Genomic DNA, 15,929 nt, shown 5'->3' on the forward strand with positions numbered 1-15,929 from the left:
GATCTAGTAGATTTAAAAGGGTAGCCCAGGGAGAGAAGATACTCTCATATTAGCCTCCTTGGTGTTGGGCCAGCACTTGTTTTATTTATTTATCACTTTAAATTTATCTTTAACTTATTTTAGAAAGTGTATTTCATAAAAGGAAAAAAACAAAATCATTTTTATTTGTAATCCCAACACAATTCTTTCTGGTGATATGTTTTTACAGAGTTACAATGAAAATGTCTATACAATTGTGTGTTCTGTTTTTGCCCTTTAACCTCTTAATTTATTGAGTTTAGGCTTTTCTAAGTTTATTGCAGTTCTCAGAATTATGATTTTTATTGTCTACATAATATTCTATTCAATCTATGTGTCTTAATTCACTTAACTACTCTAGCTACTTTTGGCTAATAACATTTTTTGAGGTTATGCGTAATGGCATGTACAATGTATTTGTATATATAGTTTTTCCCTTCCTTTGAATAATTATCTTAATGATAAATTTCCAGGAGTGGAATTACTATGTGGAAAAGCATGAATATGTTTTATGATTTCTGATATATATTGCCAAATTTCCCTTCAAAAGAATTGTCCTAATTTATCTTGCTGCAGTAACAGTATGAGGATAGTTTCTCTATCCTTTTCCTCAAAGCCAAACCAGCATTGTGTTTGATAATATTTGCTACTTTAATAAGTATAAAATGACTATTGTTCTTTAGTACCAGTGTGATTGAATGTGCTAAATCAAATCATCCAAGAACCAGAAGAAATCTTAGATCTGGGTTTAAATCTGGGTGGCTCCTTAACCCTAGTCCAGTGCTCCCCCCGCCCCCCCCCCCCGCTATTTTTTTGTGTATATGTTGTCTGTTTCATACCTTTTCCAGCTGCTTAATCATATGGGTTGCTGGAGAGTGGGGAGGGGAAAGGGACAACTACAAAAACATTCAAGTTATTCCATGCCGCATGTTTCTCTTTTTTTTAAATATATTTTTTATTGATTTCAGAGAGGAAGGATGAGGGAGATAGAAACATCAATGATGACAGAAAATCATTGATCTGCTGGGGATCAAGCCCGCAACCCAGGCGTGTACCCTGACCGAAATAAAAAACCGTGACCTCCTGGTTCATAGGTCAACGCTCAACCACTGAGCCACACTGCATGTTGCTCTTTTGTACTAGATAAGAGATATCAGGATGCCAGGTATCTCCAAGTTGATTATGAAGGGAGGAGAAAAAAGGCAAACTGATGAGTACTGCCTAAGAATGGAGAAAACTGCCAATGGAAAGACACCGGCAGGAGATCTATCCAGTATCGCTGGGACCTGTTGTTTTCTGTGGAGGCTGCCACCTCCTCTACACCTCTGCTCGCCAAGGGGCTGATGGAGCTGTGGAAGGAAGTGTTCTACAACACCTACCTTTACTGAGTGTTGGGCTTTCAGGGAAGAGTCCCCTGATGGCAAGGTTCTATGCGGCTACCACAAGGTGTCCCTGCAAGAGCATCCAGACAGAGTATGTGGAGGATGCCCCCAACCACATTCAGGTCCTCGGGAAAGTCTATTCCATTCTGAGTGACAAAGAGCAGAGAGCAAGATATGATGGGCAGTGAACAGTGGACTAGGATTCTGATGTGCTCAACCAAGATTGGGACTGGGAGAGATATTAGTAGTCATTCTTTAAAAAGATATCTCTAGAAGACATTCAAGCAAAGACATACAAAGGTTCTGAGGAAGAACTGGCTGATGTTAAACAGGCCTATCTGGACTTCAAGGGGACATGGATCCTTTCCTGGAATGTGTGCTGTGAGTGCATATACAGAGGAACCCGGTATAAGAACCATTATTCAGTAAGCCATTGATACTTTTTGACCTATAATGCCCTGGTCAAAGAACCAAAGCAAAAGATGAATGTAAAGACAAGGAGGGCTCAGGAAGAGGCTAAAGAAGCAGAAATGAGCAAGAAGGAGTTGGGACTTGATAAAGGAGTAGGTAACTTGAAGGCAGTCATTCAGTGCAAACAAAAGGATCAGCAAGCTCTGGATGGTATTTCTCAGTGGGTTTAGCATTGTGTTCAGGTCTGATTACAGACAGGGTACATGCCCAATTTGTGGTTTGGTGAGTATGGAAGCAAATAATCCATGATCTCTCTCTCTCTCTCTCTCTCTCTCTCTCTCTCTCTCTCTCTCTCTCTCTCTCTCTCTCTCATCTTCCCTCTCCTTCTTCTCTCTCTAAAATCAATAAAAATATTTTTATAAAGGATCAACAAAAGGAAATGGACAATTTTCTGGCTCAAATAAAAGCTAAGTATGGCAAACCTTCCAAACAAGGAGGGAGAAAAAAACAGCTCTCAAAGAAAACAAGAACTAATGGAATTTTCTCTTCAAAAATACTTAGGTGTTAATTTGTATCACTGTACGAAAGGTACAGTGAAAATTTGAAGAAAACAGTAAATCCAACTCTTGAGAACAGTTGCCTTTCCCACCTAAATTATTCAGATTGACTATGTAAACCAGAATCTATCAACCTGATCTTTGTATATCATAGAAATCCCTTGACATTTTATGAAGTCCTCCTATGGAGGAATTTGGTGGTGGTCATTGAGGAAAGAGGGGGAGGTTGGTATACTTCTGACAGCACTTGATTATGTGGATCTCCTGTACAAGGAACTCTACCTAGAATGCTGGTCTGTCCATACTTCCTTTACCAATTTTCATTTTGCCACACAGAAGTAAGCTGCAGAATATTCAGAATGATGTGCATGATTATTAGAACAGGAACTCTACCTAGCTAGAATGCCTTCAGAACACTTGCTGGACATCTGTCTTCCAAATACTTGACAGTTTGCTTTCAATCTTAATATTCTTGAATAGACCCTCTCTTCTTTTTGTTTTACTCAACGAGGTTTTGTACTCTTTGCTTAAAGTATAGGAGAAACAGGTGTTCACATTACTTCAAACATCTCTATAAGATTTACTAGAGGCCCAGTGCATGAAATTCATACACAGGTAGGGTCCCTAGGCCTGGCTGGCGATCAGGGCCGATCTGTGGGGCGGCTGGTGGGGCAATCGTGGGGCCACCGCTGGCACTTGCCTTGGCCGGCCTGGCACCACCTGCTCGCCGGCCCCGGCTAGAACTGGGGGCAGCTCCTACATTGAGCGTCTGCCCCCTGGTGGCCAGTGCACATCATAGCAACTGGTTGTTCCACAGGTCATTCCACTGTTCAGTTGATTTGCATATTAGGTTTTTATAATATAGGATACATGATTTAAAAAATGACTAAGTTTTAAATGATCACTGGGTTTTTTAAGCAAAATATCCCAGTGATCATTTAAAATATGATCTAGAAAAAATATGAATGGTGTTTATGATAGAGAGGAGAAAAGTAGTGCTAATCAGCATTGTAGTAGATAGCTCAGCTTAAGTAGCATAAACAGGTATTGTAGTCCTGCCTGTAACTGCTGAATGCTCTTAGGCAGGTCACAGAGCTTGTCCAAACTTATTTTCTTATTTATTAAAAGGTGAGGGAGTTTGGGTAAATGACTTCTTAGAGGCCCCTTCTGACTCTTAACTCTAACTTTGAAAGGCAAGCCACCTTGATTCAGTGGTTTGTTTTCATGCACTCATGGTATAGATTTGTGAGAATAGTAGAGAGATTTTTACTTATATTTAGTTGAATTGGTATGTATTCATTAGACTATATTAATGTTTAGCGACTGTTCAACTTAAAAATCTTTGATTTGTAGATTAATATATTCAATACCATATGCATAAAACAAGCCTGTTACTGAGCATACATATTAATTTATCTGAGGTAAACACAGGACATTTTTTCAGTTTGTGATTATGAACAGGTTAAAATATACTCTTTAATTGTATTAAAATATAATTTAATGCAGGTTTTTTGAAACATCTGTCTTCATATGATAGCATTAGAACACTTTGATACAATAACAAAAAATCCCCCCCCCCCAAAAAAAAAGACACTGGCTTGCTTTTTATTTCTGGATCTCTACTACTTTTCAGACACACATAAAAACCAAAAGTGTACAGGCACTGAATAGAAAATCAGTTACACAATATGTTAAGTGCTAGAAAAATTGGCAGAATTCTTCACAGTTCTCCCCATGTTCCTGAAGTTTCCCAGTGGACCTACTCATGGGATTATATTTACTTGTACTTTGTAGCCAGGCAAGAATCAAGGTGTTGTATTTCAACCAGATGTCCTGAGTTGGGCTTGCAAGATAGAGTAGCAAAGGGAGACCTGTGTTTTTCTTTACACATACCCGCTTAGGCCATCACCAGCTCCTTTCAGTCTCAAAGGGAGATCTCTCCATTTGTCAGACTTCCTAGCTCCTGAGGCCTTAGAAAAACCTCCTTGGCTCCTACCTTCCTTCCTGCCATCCTTCATTCTCTCCTCTTTACTTTTTCTTTTTTGATGTGAGTATTGAGCAATTTATTTTATTTTATTAAAGTACTAGTGCTCTGGTGCATGGATTCGTGCACATTGAAAGGAAATTAATTAGAAGGTGACCAGCGGGGCGGGATTGGGCAAGATGGCCAGACACACCCTAGAGCCAACCTCCTGTGGTTCCTCCTCAGCTGGCTGCACTTGGGGTGGCACTGTGGTTTAAAGGGCATCTGTGGAGTGAGCAGGTGGGTCTCCCTTGGCGTGGCTTGTGGGGATCGGGCTGAAACCAGTTCTCTGACATCCCCTGAGGGATCCTGGATTGTGAGAGGGTGGTTCTCGGGTGACGCACCCCAGAATAGGGCTCCCCCCTCTCTGGTTCCGGGGTGCATCACCCGAGAACCGCCACTGCCAAGTCACCGCAGCTCGACAGCTCCTGCATTGAGCATCTGCCCCCTGGTGGTCAGTGCACATCATAGCTACCAGTCAGAGCGTCTGCCCCCTGGTAGTCATTGTATGTCATAGCTACCAGCCAGATGGTCAGACAGTCACTTAGCCTTTTATATATATATAGTTATTTGGCACACAAGCCACCTTGGTTTCTTTAATCCATCTTAGGCATTGCGAATTCTTTTTTAAGTGTCAAGTTATATTTCCAACACCTTCTTTAGGCCATCTCCCTGGTTACCTCATGGCCAGGGCTCCAAGGGTATGGAGCCTGCTGACCTTAAAGCAGTCTGATTGCAACAGTTCTTTCTAGTGTCAAGGAAATTTGTGAAAGACTGAATGGACAAAAAAGATTATTGGGTGTCCTGACTTGTGCACTCTTCTGTGTTATGTGCCTTTCATTGATTTTGAGCTATTTAACAATTCTATAAATTATAGAAAACCAAGAGTAATGCAAAAGATTCTTATCCATAAAAATGCAAATAAATTTTGTCTAGTGTAATATAATTGGTTATTTATTTTCTGGTAATTATTGACCAGTTTTACATCTTTTTGAAAATTCATTCCAACATTCCTAATTGACTATGGGAATCTGTATTCATTGAATTCTCCTTTGAACTGGCTGTAACATCTTACTGCTTCCCTCATTAATTGAGGTAAAAATTCTGTGGTATGTGTTAATTTTATATTTGTATAACAGTCATAATTTTACCTTTAAAATTATTCATTAACACTCATTTGGCTTTTCACTGAGGCTTACAGATGCAAGTGGACCTCTCTTTTTGCCTTTTTCTCTGAACTGCATTCAGCTCTGTTTACCATGATTTATTTTTATTTTTTAATTAAATAAATCTTTATTGTTCAGATTATTACAATTGTTCCTCTTTTTTCCCCCCATAGATCCCCTCCACCTGGTTTCCACCCCACCCTCTACCCTTACCAACCCCCTACTGTCCTCATCCATAGGTGTACGATTTTTGTGCAGTCTCTTCCCAAACCCCCCACACCCTTTCCCCCTGAGAATTTTCAGTCCACTCCTTTTCTATGCCCCTGGTTCTATTATATTCACCAGTTTATTCTGTACATCAGATTTTTAATTCACTTGGTTTTTAGATTCACTTGTTGATAGATATGTATTTATTGTTCATAATTTTTATCTTTACCTTTTTCTTCTTCTTCCTCTTCTTAGAGAATACCTTTCAGCATTTCATAGAATACTGGTTTGGTGGTGATGAACTCCTTTAGCTTTTTCTTTTTTTTTTTTTTTTTAAGAACCAAAATAAATTTATTTACAAAATTTCTTACTTGACCAGTGAAGAACCAAGAAAAAATGTACCAAGAAACAATCAACTATGACCCCACAAATAGTCTTTAACCCAGTTCATACAACACAACAACCAGAGCAGCTCCTGATAATTAGGCTTAAAAAATGTCCTTCTACATTTCCTTCAATTGAACAAGAACATACATTTAACCACAGGATCTGTATAATTAACATCATGGTACTTGTAGACTCACTTGAGTCACAGTTTCTAGAGTGTTTTTCCCTTTCTACCTTACATAGATGTTTAACCATGTTTGTTGATTCCTTTGTTGGCTTCATTTTCTTTTTCTCCTCCTTTGCTGGTTTTCTCTTTTTCTCCTCTATTTGCTCCTTTCTCTTCTTTGTCTTGAACACTGGTGTAAACTACTTTGTTATGGCCTTCGCGGTTACGAGCAATTTAAATGGCAAAAAATTGTATCCTGGGAGCAAGGAGTGTTTTCCTCAGTGTAGCCTTGAGAACAATCCAGTCGCAGCAAAGTACCATAGTTGAACTCTTCTATAACCCCATCAAACTTCAAACAAAATGGCCTCCACTTCTCTTTAGCTGATACTGATTTAAGTTCTTCTGGATCCAATATATCTATCCTGATTTTCTCAAAATTCTTCCAAAATTCAGAATAGATTTGGTCATCCACTTTGGTAAGTTTCAGGAACTGTGGGTCAACTGATGAAATCAGCTTGTAGTAGACTTCAGCATGATGCATTGCTCTCATGGCCCATGCCATTTCAATATCAGGGTAGTTGCCATAAGACTCAGCTGGGAGAGAAAGAGCAGGGGCCACTGATACCAGTTCCCCGGAAACCGGCTTTTCAGTTCCACCAGTCGCCTCCATTTTGCAGCTAAAAAAGCCCCGCTCCACTTCCCAGAAATGACTTTATGTGAGCTCTTTCCGTTGTCCGCTGGGAAGGGAGGGCCAGGCAAGAATCTCCTTTAGCTTTTTCTTATCTGTGAAGCTCTTTATCTGACCTTCAATTCTGAATGATAGCTTTGCTGGGTAGAGTAATCTTGGTTGTAGGTTCTTGCTATTCATCACTTTGAATGTTTCTTGCCACTCCTGTCTGGCCTGCATAGTTTCTGTTGAGAAATCAGCTGACAATCGTATGGGTGCTCCCTTGTAGGTAACTAACTGTTTTTCTCTAGTTGCTTTTAATATTCTCTCTTTGTCTTTTACTCTTGGCATTTTAATTATGATGTGTCTTGGTGTGGTCCTCTTTGGATTCCTTTTGTTTGGGGTTCTGTGCTCTTCCTGGACTTGTAAGTCTATTTCTTTCACCAGGTGGGGCACGTTTTCTGTCATTATTTCTTCAAATAGGTTTTCAGTATCTTGCTGTCTCTCTTCTTCTGGCACCCCCATTATTCTGATGTTGGTACGCTTGAAGTTGTCCCAGAGGCTTCTTACACTATCTTTATATTTTTGGATTCGTTTTTCTTTTTGCTTTTCCAGCTGAGTGTTTTTTGCTTCTTTTTTTTTTTCAATTTATTAAATTAAGGTATTATATGTGTACATATCTTACCATTGCCCCCCCCACTCCCATATATGCCCTCACCCCCCAGAGTTTTGCATCCATTGGTTATGTTTATATGCATGCATACAAGTCCTTTGGTTGATCTCTTATCTTCCCCATCTCTCCCTAACCTTCCTGCTGTAATTTGACAAACTGTTTGATGCTTTACTGCCTCTGTATCTATCTTATTGTTCAACAGTTTATAATGTTCTTTATTATCCCTAAATGAGTGAGATCATGTGGCATTTTTCTTTCATTGACTGGCTTATTTCACTCAGCATAATGTTCTCCAATTCCATCCAGGTTGCTGCAAATGGTAGGAATTCCTTCCTTTTTTATGGCAGCATACTATTCCATTGTGTAGATGTACCATAGTTTTCTGATCCAGTCATCTGCTGATGGGCACCTAGGCTGTTTCCAGATCTTAGCTATGGTGAATTGTGCTGCTATGAACATAGGGGTGCATATATCCTTTCTTATTGGTGTTCCCAGTTTCTTAGGACATATTCCTAGGAGTGGGATTACTGGGTCAAATGGGAGTTCCATTTTCAGTTTTTTGAGGAAACTCCATAATGTTCTCCACAGTGGCTGCACCAGTCTGCATTCCCACCAGCAGTGCATGAGGGTTCCTTTTTCTCCGCATCCACGCCAACACTTGTCGTTTGTTGATGATAGCCATTCTGCCAGGTGTGAGATGGTACTGCATTGTTGTTTTGATTTACATCTCTCGGATAATTAGTGACTTTGAGCATGTTTTCATGTGTCTCTTGGCCTTCCTTCTGTCTTCTTTTGAAAATATTCTATTTAGGTACGTTGACCATTTTTTATTGGATCATTTATCTTCCTTTTGTTAAGTTGTATAAGCTGCCTGTAGATGTTGGAGATTAAACCTTTATCAGTGATACCATTTTCAAATATGTTCTCCCATACAGTGAGCTTTCTTGTTGTTTTGTTGATAGTTTCTTTGCTGTAAAAAAGCTTTTTATTTTGATGTAGTCCCATTTGTTTATTTTCTCTTTAGCTTCCATTGCCCTAGGGGCAGTATCGGTGAAGAAGTTCTTTTGGCATATGTCTGAGATTTTGCTGCCTGTGGATTCCTCTAGTATTTTTATGGTTTCCTATCTTATGTTTAAGTCCTGTATCCATTTTGAGTTTATTTTTGTGTATGGTGTAAGTTGGTGACCTAGCTTCATTTTTTTGCATGTATCTGTGCAATTTACCCAACACCATTTATTGAAGAGACTGTCTTTATTCCATTGTATGTTCATGCCTCCTTTGTGAAATATTAATTGAGCATAGTGGTTTGGGTCAATATCTGGATTCTCTATTCTGTTCCATTGGTCTATATGTCTGTTCTTGTGACAGTACCAGGCTGTTTTGAGAATAGTGGCTTTGTAATACAGCTTGAAATCTGGTATTGAGATCCCTCCTACTTTATTCTTCTTTCTCAGGATCGCTGTGGCTATTCGGGGTCTTTTTTTATTCCAGATGAATTTTTGGAGAGTTCTTTCAAGGTCTGTGAAATATGCCATTGGTATTTTAATGGGGAGTGCATTGAATCTATAGATTGCTTTGGGTAGTATGGACATTTTAATGATGTTGATTATACCAATCCATGAACATGGTATGTTCTTCCATCTGTTTACGTCTTCCTCTATCTTTTTTTTTCAGTGTCCTGTAGTTTTCCATGTGTCCTGTAGTTTTCCAAACTTAATAAAAGACCTTTTACCTCCTTAGTTAAGTTTATTCCTAGGTATCTTAATTTTTGTGGTGTGATGGTAAATGGGATTGCCTTTTTAGTCTCCTTGTCTGTAATTTCACTATTGGTGTATAGAAAGGCCATAGATTTCTTGGTGTTAATTTTGTAGCCTGCTACATTGCCGAATTCATTTATTAAGTCTATTAGTTTTTTGAAAGAGTCTTTCGGATTTTTTATGTAAAATATTATGTTGTCTGCAAATAAAGACTGCTTTATTTGTTCTTTTCCAATTTGGATGCCTTTTATTTCTTCTTCTTGTCTAATTGCAATGGCTAATACTGCCAGTACTAAGTCAAACAGGAGTGGTGAGAGTGGGCATCCCTGTCGTGTTCCTGTTCTTACAGGAAATGTTTTTAGTTTTTGTCCATTGAGTATTATGTTTGCTGTGGGTTTATCATATATCGCTTTTATTATGTTGCTGTATGAGCCTTCTATTCCCACCTTGTTGAGAGTTTTTATCAAGAAAGGGTGTTGGATTTTGTCAAATGCTTTTTCTGCATCAATTGATATGACTATGTGATTTTTATCTCTCAATTTGTTTATGTGATGTATCACGTTTATTGATTTGCGGATATTGTACCATCCTTGCATTCCTGGGATAAATCCTACTTGGTCATGGTGTATGATTTTTCTCATGTACTGCTGGTGCCAATTTGCTAGAATTTTGTTGAGGATTTTGGCATCTATGTTCATGAGGGCTATTGGCCTGTAATTCTCTTTCATTGTGTTGTCTTTATTTGGTTTTGGTATTAGGGTGATGCTGGCTTCATAGAAGGTGCTTGGAAGTGTTCCTTCCCCTTGAATTTTTTGGAATAGTCTGAGGAGGATAGGTTTTAGTTCTTCCTTGAATGTTTGGTAAAACTCTCCTGTGAAGCCGTCAGGCCCCGGGCTTTTGTTTGCCGGAAGCTTTTTGATGACTGCTTCAATTTCGTACATAGTTACTGGCCTATTGAGCTGTTTAGATTCTTCCTGATTGATTTTTGGAAGGTTATATATTTCTAGGAATATGTCCATTACCTCCAGGTCGTCCAGTTTGTTGGAATAGAGTTGTTCGTAGTATTTTGTAACAATCTTTGTATCTCAGCGGGGTCTGTTGTTATTTCACCTCTTTCATTTCTGATTTTGTTCATTTGGGTCCTCTCTCTTTGCTTCTTGGTGAGCCTGGCTAGAGGTCCATCAATCCTGTTTATCCTTTCAAAGAACCAGCTCTTGGTTTTGTTGATCTTTTGTATTGTTTCTTTGGTCTCTATGTCATTTATCTCCACTCTGATCTTTGTTATTTCCTTCCTTCTGGTTACAGTGGGCTTTTCTTGTTGCTCTTTTTCTAACTCTTTGAGTTGTAGGATTAGGTAATTTATTACCATTGTTTCTTGTTTTTTGCAATAGGCTTGTAGAGCTATAAACTTCCCTCTCAAGACTGCTTTCGCTGTGTCCCATAGATTTTGGATTGTTGTGTTTTCATTGTCATTTGTTGCCATGATGTTTTTTTATTTCTTCCTTGATCTCTCTGGTGACCCAGTCCTTGTTTAATAGCATGCTGTTTAGTCTCCATGTGTTTGATTTCTTTGGATTGTATTTATTGTAGTTGATTTCCACTTTTATGCCACTGTGATCTGAGAAGATGCTTGATATAATTTCTATCTTCTTGAATTTGAAGAGAATTTGCCTGTGACCCAGCATATGGTCTATCTTTGAAAATGACCCTTGTGCACTTGAGAAGAATGTATAGTCTGTGGCTTTGGGGTGAAATATTCTGAAGATGTCAATTAATTCCATCTGGTCTAGTGAGTCATTTAAGATTGATGTTTCTTTGCTGATTTTTTGTGTAGACGATTTGTCCAATGGTGACAGTGGGGTATTAAAGTCTCCTACTATGATTGTATTGCTATTAATCTCTCCCTTGAAATCCTCCAGGAGTTTTTTTTATGTAGTTGGGTGCTCCTATATTGGGTGCGTATATGTTTACCAGAATGATTTCTTCTTGTTGGATTTCTCCCTTTAGTATTATGAAGTGGCCTTCCTTATCTCTTGTTATGGCATTTACTTTGAGATCTATTTTGTCAGATATAAGTATTGCTATCCCAGTTTTTTTTTTATTTCCATTTGCCTAAAAGATATTTTTCCATCCCTTCACTTTCAATCTGTGTGAGTCTCTTGTTCTGAGGTGGGTCTCTTGTAGACAGCATATATATGGGTCATGTTTTTTTATCCATTCAGCCACTCGATGTCTTTTGATTGGAGCATTTAGTCCGTTTACATTTAAAGTTATTACTGAAAGGTATTTGTTTGTAGTCATATCTATTTTTGTGTCTGTATTCCTTCTTACCTGTTTATTTCTTCTTTTTACAGTATTTCCTTTAGCATTTCTTGCATTGCTGGTTTGGTGGTGATAAACTCCCTGAGCCTTTTTTTTTTGTCTTCGAAGGACCTGATTTCCCCTTCAATTTTGATTGATAGCCTGACTGGATATAGTATTCTTGGATTCAGTCCTTTGCTTTGCAGCACTTTGTATACCTCCTTCCATTCTCTTCTAGCTTGTTGTGTTTCTGTTGAGTAATCATTTGACAATCTGATGGGTGTTCCTTTGTAGGTAACTCTCTGTCTCTCACTTGCCGCCTTTAAGATTCTCTCTTTATCATTTATATTTGCCATTGAAATTATGACATGTCTTGGTGTGGGTCTTTTGGGGTTAATCCTGCTTGGCACTCTCTGTACTTGTGTAACATTTATCTTTCCCATATCTGGGAAGTTTTCTGTCATTATTTCTTCAAATAGATTTTCTAATCCCTGCTGCTCTTCTTGTCCTTCTGGAAGCCCTATTATACGCATGTTACTTCGTTTCATGTTGTCCTGAAGCTCCCTTAGGCTTTCCTCCTGCTTTTTAATTTTTTTTTCTCCAATTGCTGTTCAGATTGAGCTTGTTTCTGTACCTGATCTTCTAACTCACTAATTCAGTCCTCTGCTTCTTCTAGTCTACTGTTGAAACTTTCCATGGTGTTTTTTTTTTTTAAATATATTTTATTGATTTTTTACAGAGAGGAAGGGAGAGGGATAGAGCGTTAGAACCATCGATGATAGAGGAGCATCGATCAGCTGCCTCTTGCACAACCCCTACTGGGGATGTGCCCGCAACCAAGGTACATGCCCTTGACCGGAATCAAACCTGGGTCCTTTCAGTCCCAAGGCTGATGCTCTATCCACTGAGCCAAACCGGTTTCGGCTCCATGGTGTTTTTGATTGTAGCTATATCACTTTCCATTTCTTCCTGATTCTTGCATAAGTTGTTGATTTTCTCATCCATCCGATATATAAATTCCATGACCATTACTCTGAACTCTTTTTCGGTCATGTTGCAAGCTTCAGTTTCACTAATTTCCTTTCTTGGTGACTCCTCATTTTCTTTCCTCTGTGAGTTATTTCGTCTCCCCATTCTGACTATCACCAGAAAGCTCAAGCTTCAGTTTGCGTGGACCTGGGCCATGTGCTGTGGGGACTTCGCTCCACCCGAGTTTCACTGAAGTGCTCTGACACTAGGACATGTGGCTGCCGTTGGTTGGTGGGAACCAGGCTTGCCCAGGGTCAGTGTCCCCAGTGTTCCGTGTGGTCTCATGTGCACACTTAGAATCAGGGGCCCTGTCTGCACCACACTGTTGGTATGTGCCAAAAATGAGATCCTTAGCATGTGCCAGGAGTCAGAGTTTCCCTGTGTCTGCACCAATAATCAAGTGTCAGAGTCTCTGTTGCCTCGTGCGGTTTCTCGTTGAGAATCAGGGTCCCTGTGTGTGCATGCACCAACAATTGGGGTCACTGGCTCTTAGTGTGAATGCGCTGTGTCCAGCGTGCCAAATTCCCTGAAGTGGAACTGCATCCTGTGTGTGCTCTCTCTACTGAGCCAAACCGGCTAGGGCTTTGCACACTCTCAAATTCCTGAAGGGGAGCTGCCTCCGTGCACTCTCCCAGATTCCCCGAAGGGGGGTTGGAGTCTGTCCTGTGAGCCAAATTCCCCAAAGGAGAGCCCCTCTGTGCGCGCTCTAAGATTCCCCGAAGGGGAGCTGTGTCCTGCAAGCCAAATTCCCCCAAATTCCCTGAAGGGGAGGCCTCTGTGTGTGCTGTCAGATTTCCCTGAAGGGGAGCTGCTTCTGTCCCACGCACCAAATTCCCTAAAGGGGAGCGTGTCTGTGCGTGGGCGCTCTGCAGCTTGGGTGAGGGGCGGGTCTATCAGTTACTATGGCACTATCCACGAGCCTGTGGGGTGGGGGATAGGCTCTTTGACTCACAGAAATCTGCTGCCGGGAAGTCTGGATTCTTGTTGTTTGTTGGTCTGAAGCTGTGATAGCAGTTCTCTGTCCCCAGTGGCTGCAGGGTCCTGGTTTGTGTCTGAAGCCAGGATCCTAGTCTCAGGCAGCTCTGTTTCTCAAGATGGCGTGGTCTCCGAGTCCGCACCAGCCGCCGAGAAGTGTCCGCTATGTGCGCGGGGCTCCGCCGTCTAGGACTGCCCGGTTAGGCAGCCCCTTGGAAGACCTTCAGAATCTAACTGACCCTAGCTCATACACACACACACACCACACATGTCTACACTCTCCTCTATGGGTTCCTCACTCACACTCTCTCCCTCCCTACCTTCCTGCCGGTCGCCATCTTTTTTCTTTTTTGCTTCTTTGTATTTCAAATCTTTGACTTGATTCTTGCGTTCCTCTAGTCTGCTGTTGGGTCTCTGTATAATATTTTTTATTCCAGTCAGTGTATGTTTAATTTCTAGTTGGTCCCTTTTCATATACTCAAGGGTCTCGCCAAATTTATCAGCCTTTTCTAGGAAATTCTTGAAAAACCTTATAACTGTGGTTTTGAACTCTATACCCAGTTGTTTGTTTTTCTCCATTTTTGTTTGTTTGTGATCTGTTTCTTTGTCTCCGCATTTTCGCTGCTTCCCTGAGTTGGTAGGGTAGCTTTGTGTGCTAGGTGTCCTATATGGCCCAGTGGCTCGGCCTCCCCAGTTACCTGAGGTGGACACTCTTGGTGCACCCCTTTGTGGACTGTGTGTACAGCCTTGTTGTAGTTAAGTCTTGATTGTTGTTGGTATCACTGGGAGGAATTGACCTCTAGGCCAATTGGTTGTGAGGATCAGCTGTGCCTACACCAGGAGAACTTCACTGCTGGAGACAGCCTTATGAGACAAGACTTGCAAAATTGCAAAAGCCTCTGTGCTCAGCTTGGATGGGGCAGAGTCTCAGGGCTAAGCAGACAGTCTTGGCTTCCCGTCAGCCCTGCCCTATTAGGCCCCTGGGTCTCAGTGTCCCTTGGTAATTGCTGCAAGCACCTCTAAGAGTAAGCCGCCCTCGAGTTTCGCCCGCTGCCAGACAGTCCAGTTTCTCCCCCAATGAATCTGGATTCCCAGATTCTCGCCTGGAACTGGAATTCAGAGCAGTCAGGACCTTTCGGTTCCCTCCAGCTAGGGAAAGCCAGCGGCACACTCAGCAGTCAGTCCTCTCTTCGCACACTTGCACGCACGCTTCCAGACCTCTGCCTTTTGCAGCTCCCCTGAGTTTCCGCCTGACAGTCCAGATTCCCCCCCATATAAGCCTGGGTCCCCAGGGTCTCACCCGGAACTGGGGTTCAGTGCATTCGGAACTGGGGTTCAGTGCAGTCGGGAGCTTTTGTCTCCTTCCCGCTAGAGAAAGCCAGCCAGGCAGTCAGCCGCCCGCACGCATGTCTCCGTACCTCAACCTTTTTCAGCTTCTCTAATTCTCCATGTGCTTTCCTCTTTCCTTCTAGTTGTAGAATTGTCACTCAGCCAGCTTTCCTGTCTTTTAGTTGTAGTTTTGAAATTATTGTGCGAGGCAGCAGATTAGGTGTTTACCTATGCCACCATCTTGGTTTCTCCTGAGGATCTACCATGATATATTTTTTAAAATCTTTATTGTTGAGAGTATCACAGATGTCTCCTCCCCCCCTCCATTGCCTCCCTCCAATCAGCTGACGGTCATATGGGCGCTCCCTTGTAGGTAACTAACTGCTTTTCTCTTGCTGCTTTTAAGAATTTCTCTTTGTCTTTAACCCTTGGCATTTTAATTATGCTATGCCTTGGTGTGGGCCTCTTTGGGTTCTTCTTGTTTGAGACTCTCTGCACTTCCTGGACTTGTAAGTCTTTTTTTTTTTTTTTTTTTTTAACAAGAAATAGGTTTCCAATATCTTGCTCTCTTTCTTCTCCTTCTGGCACCCACATAATGTGAATGTTGATGTGCTTAAAGTTGTCCCAGAGGCTCCTTACACTATCTTCATATTTTTGGATTCTTTCTTCTTTTTTCTCTTCTGTTTTTTGCTTCCTAATATTCCAAATCATGGATTTGATTCTCAGAATCCTCTCCTCTACTGATGAATCTTTATAAAGTATTATTTATTTAAGTTAGTGTATGCTTAATCTATGACTGGTCCTTTTTCATGTCTTTGAAATTCTTGTTAGGATCCTTTTTTTAAAAAAAAACTTTATTGTTGAGAGTATTACAGATGTCC

The 15,929-nt window shown here is 40.7% G+C and overlaps 2 pseudogenes; one reads left to right on the plus strand and one right to left on the minus strand.

Moving 5' to 3' along the window:
* Positions 1 to 410: 410 nt before the first annotated feature.
* Positions 411 to 2,379, plus strand: LOC103299119 (dnaJ homolog subfamily C member 9-like; annotated as a pseudogene).
* A 3,952-nt stretch (positions 2,380 to 6,331) lies between these two features.
* On the minus strand, positions 6,332 to 7,017 carry LOC103299098 (protein PBDC1-like; annotated as a pseudogene).
* Between the last annotated feature and the right edge of the window lie 8,912 nt (positions 7,018 to 15,929).

Source organism: Eptesicus fuscus, chromosome 1 (genome assembly GCF_027574615.1).
Source record: "Eptesicus fuscus isolate TK198812 chromosome 1, DD_ASM_mEF_20220401, whole genome shotgun sequence".
Taxonomy (NCBI): domain Eukaryota; kingdom Metazoa; phylum Chordata; class Mammalia; order Chiroptera; family Vespertilionidae; genus Eptesicus; species Eptesicus fuscus.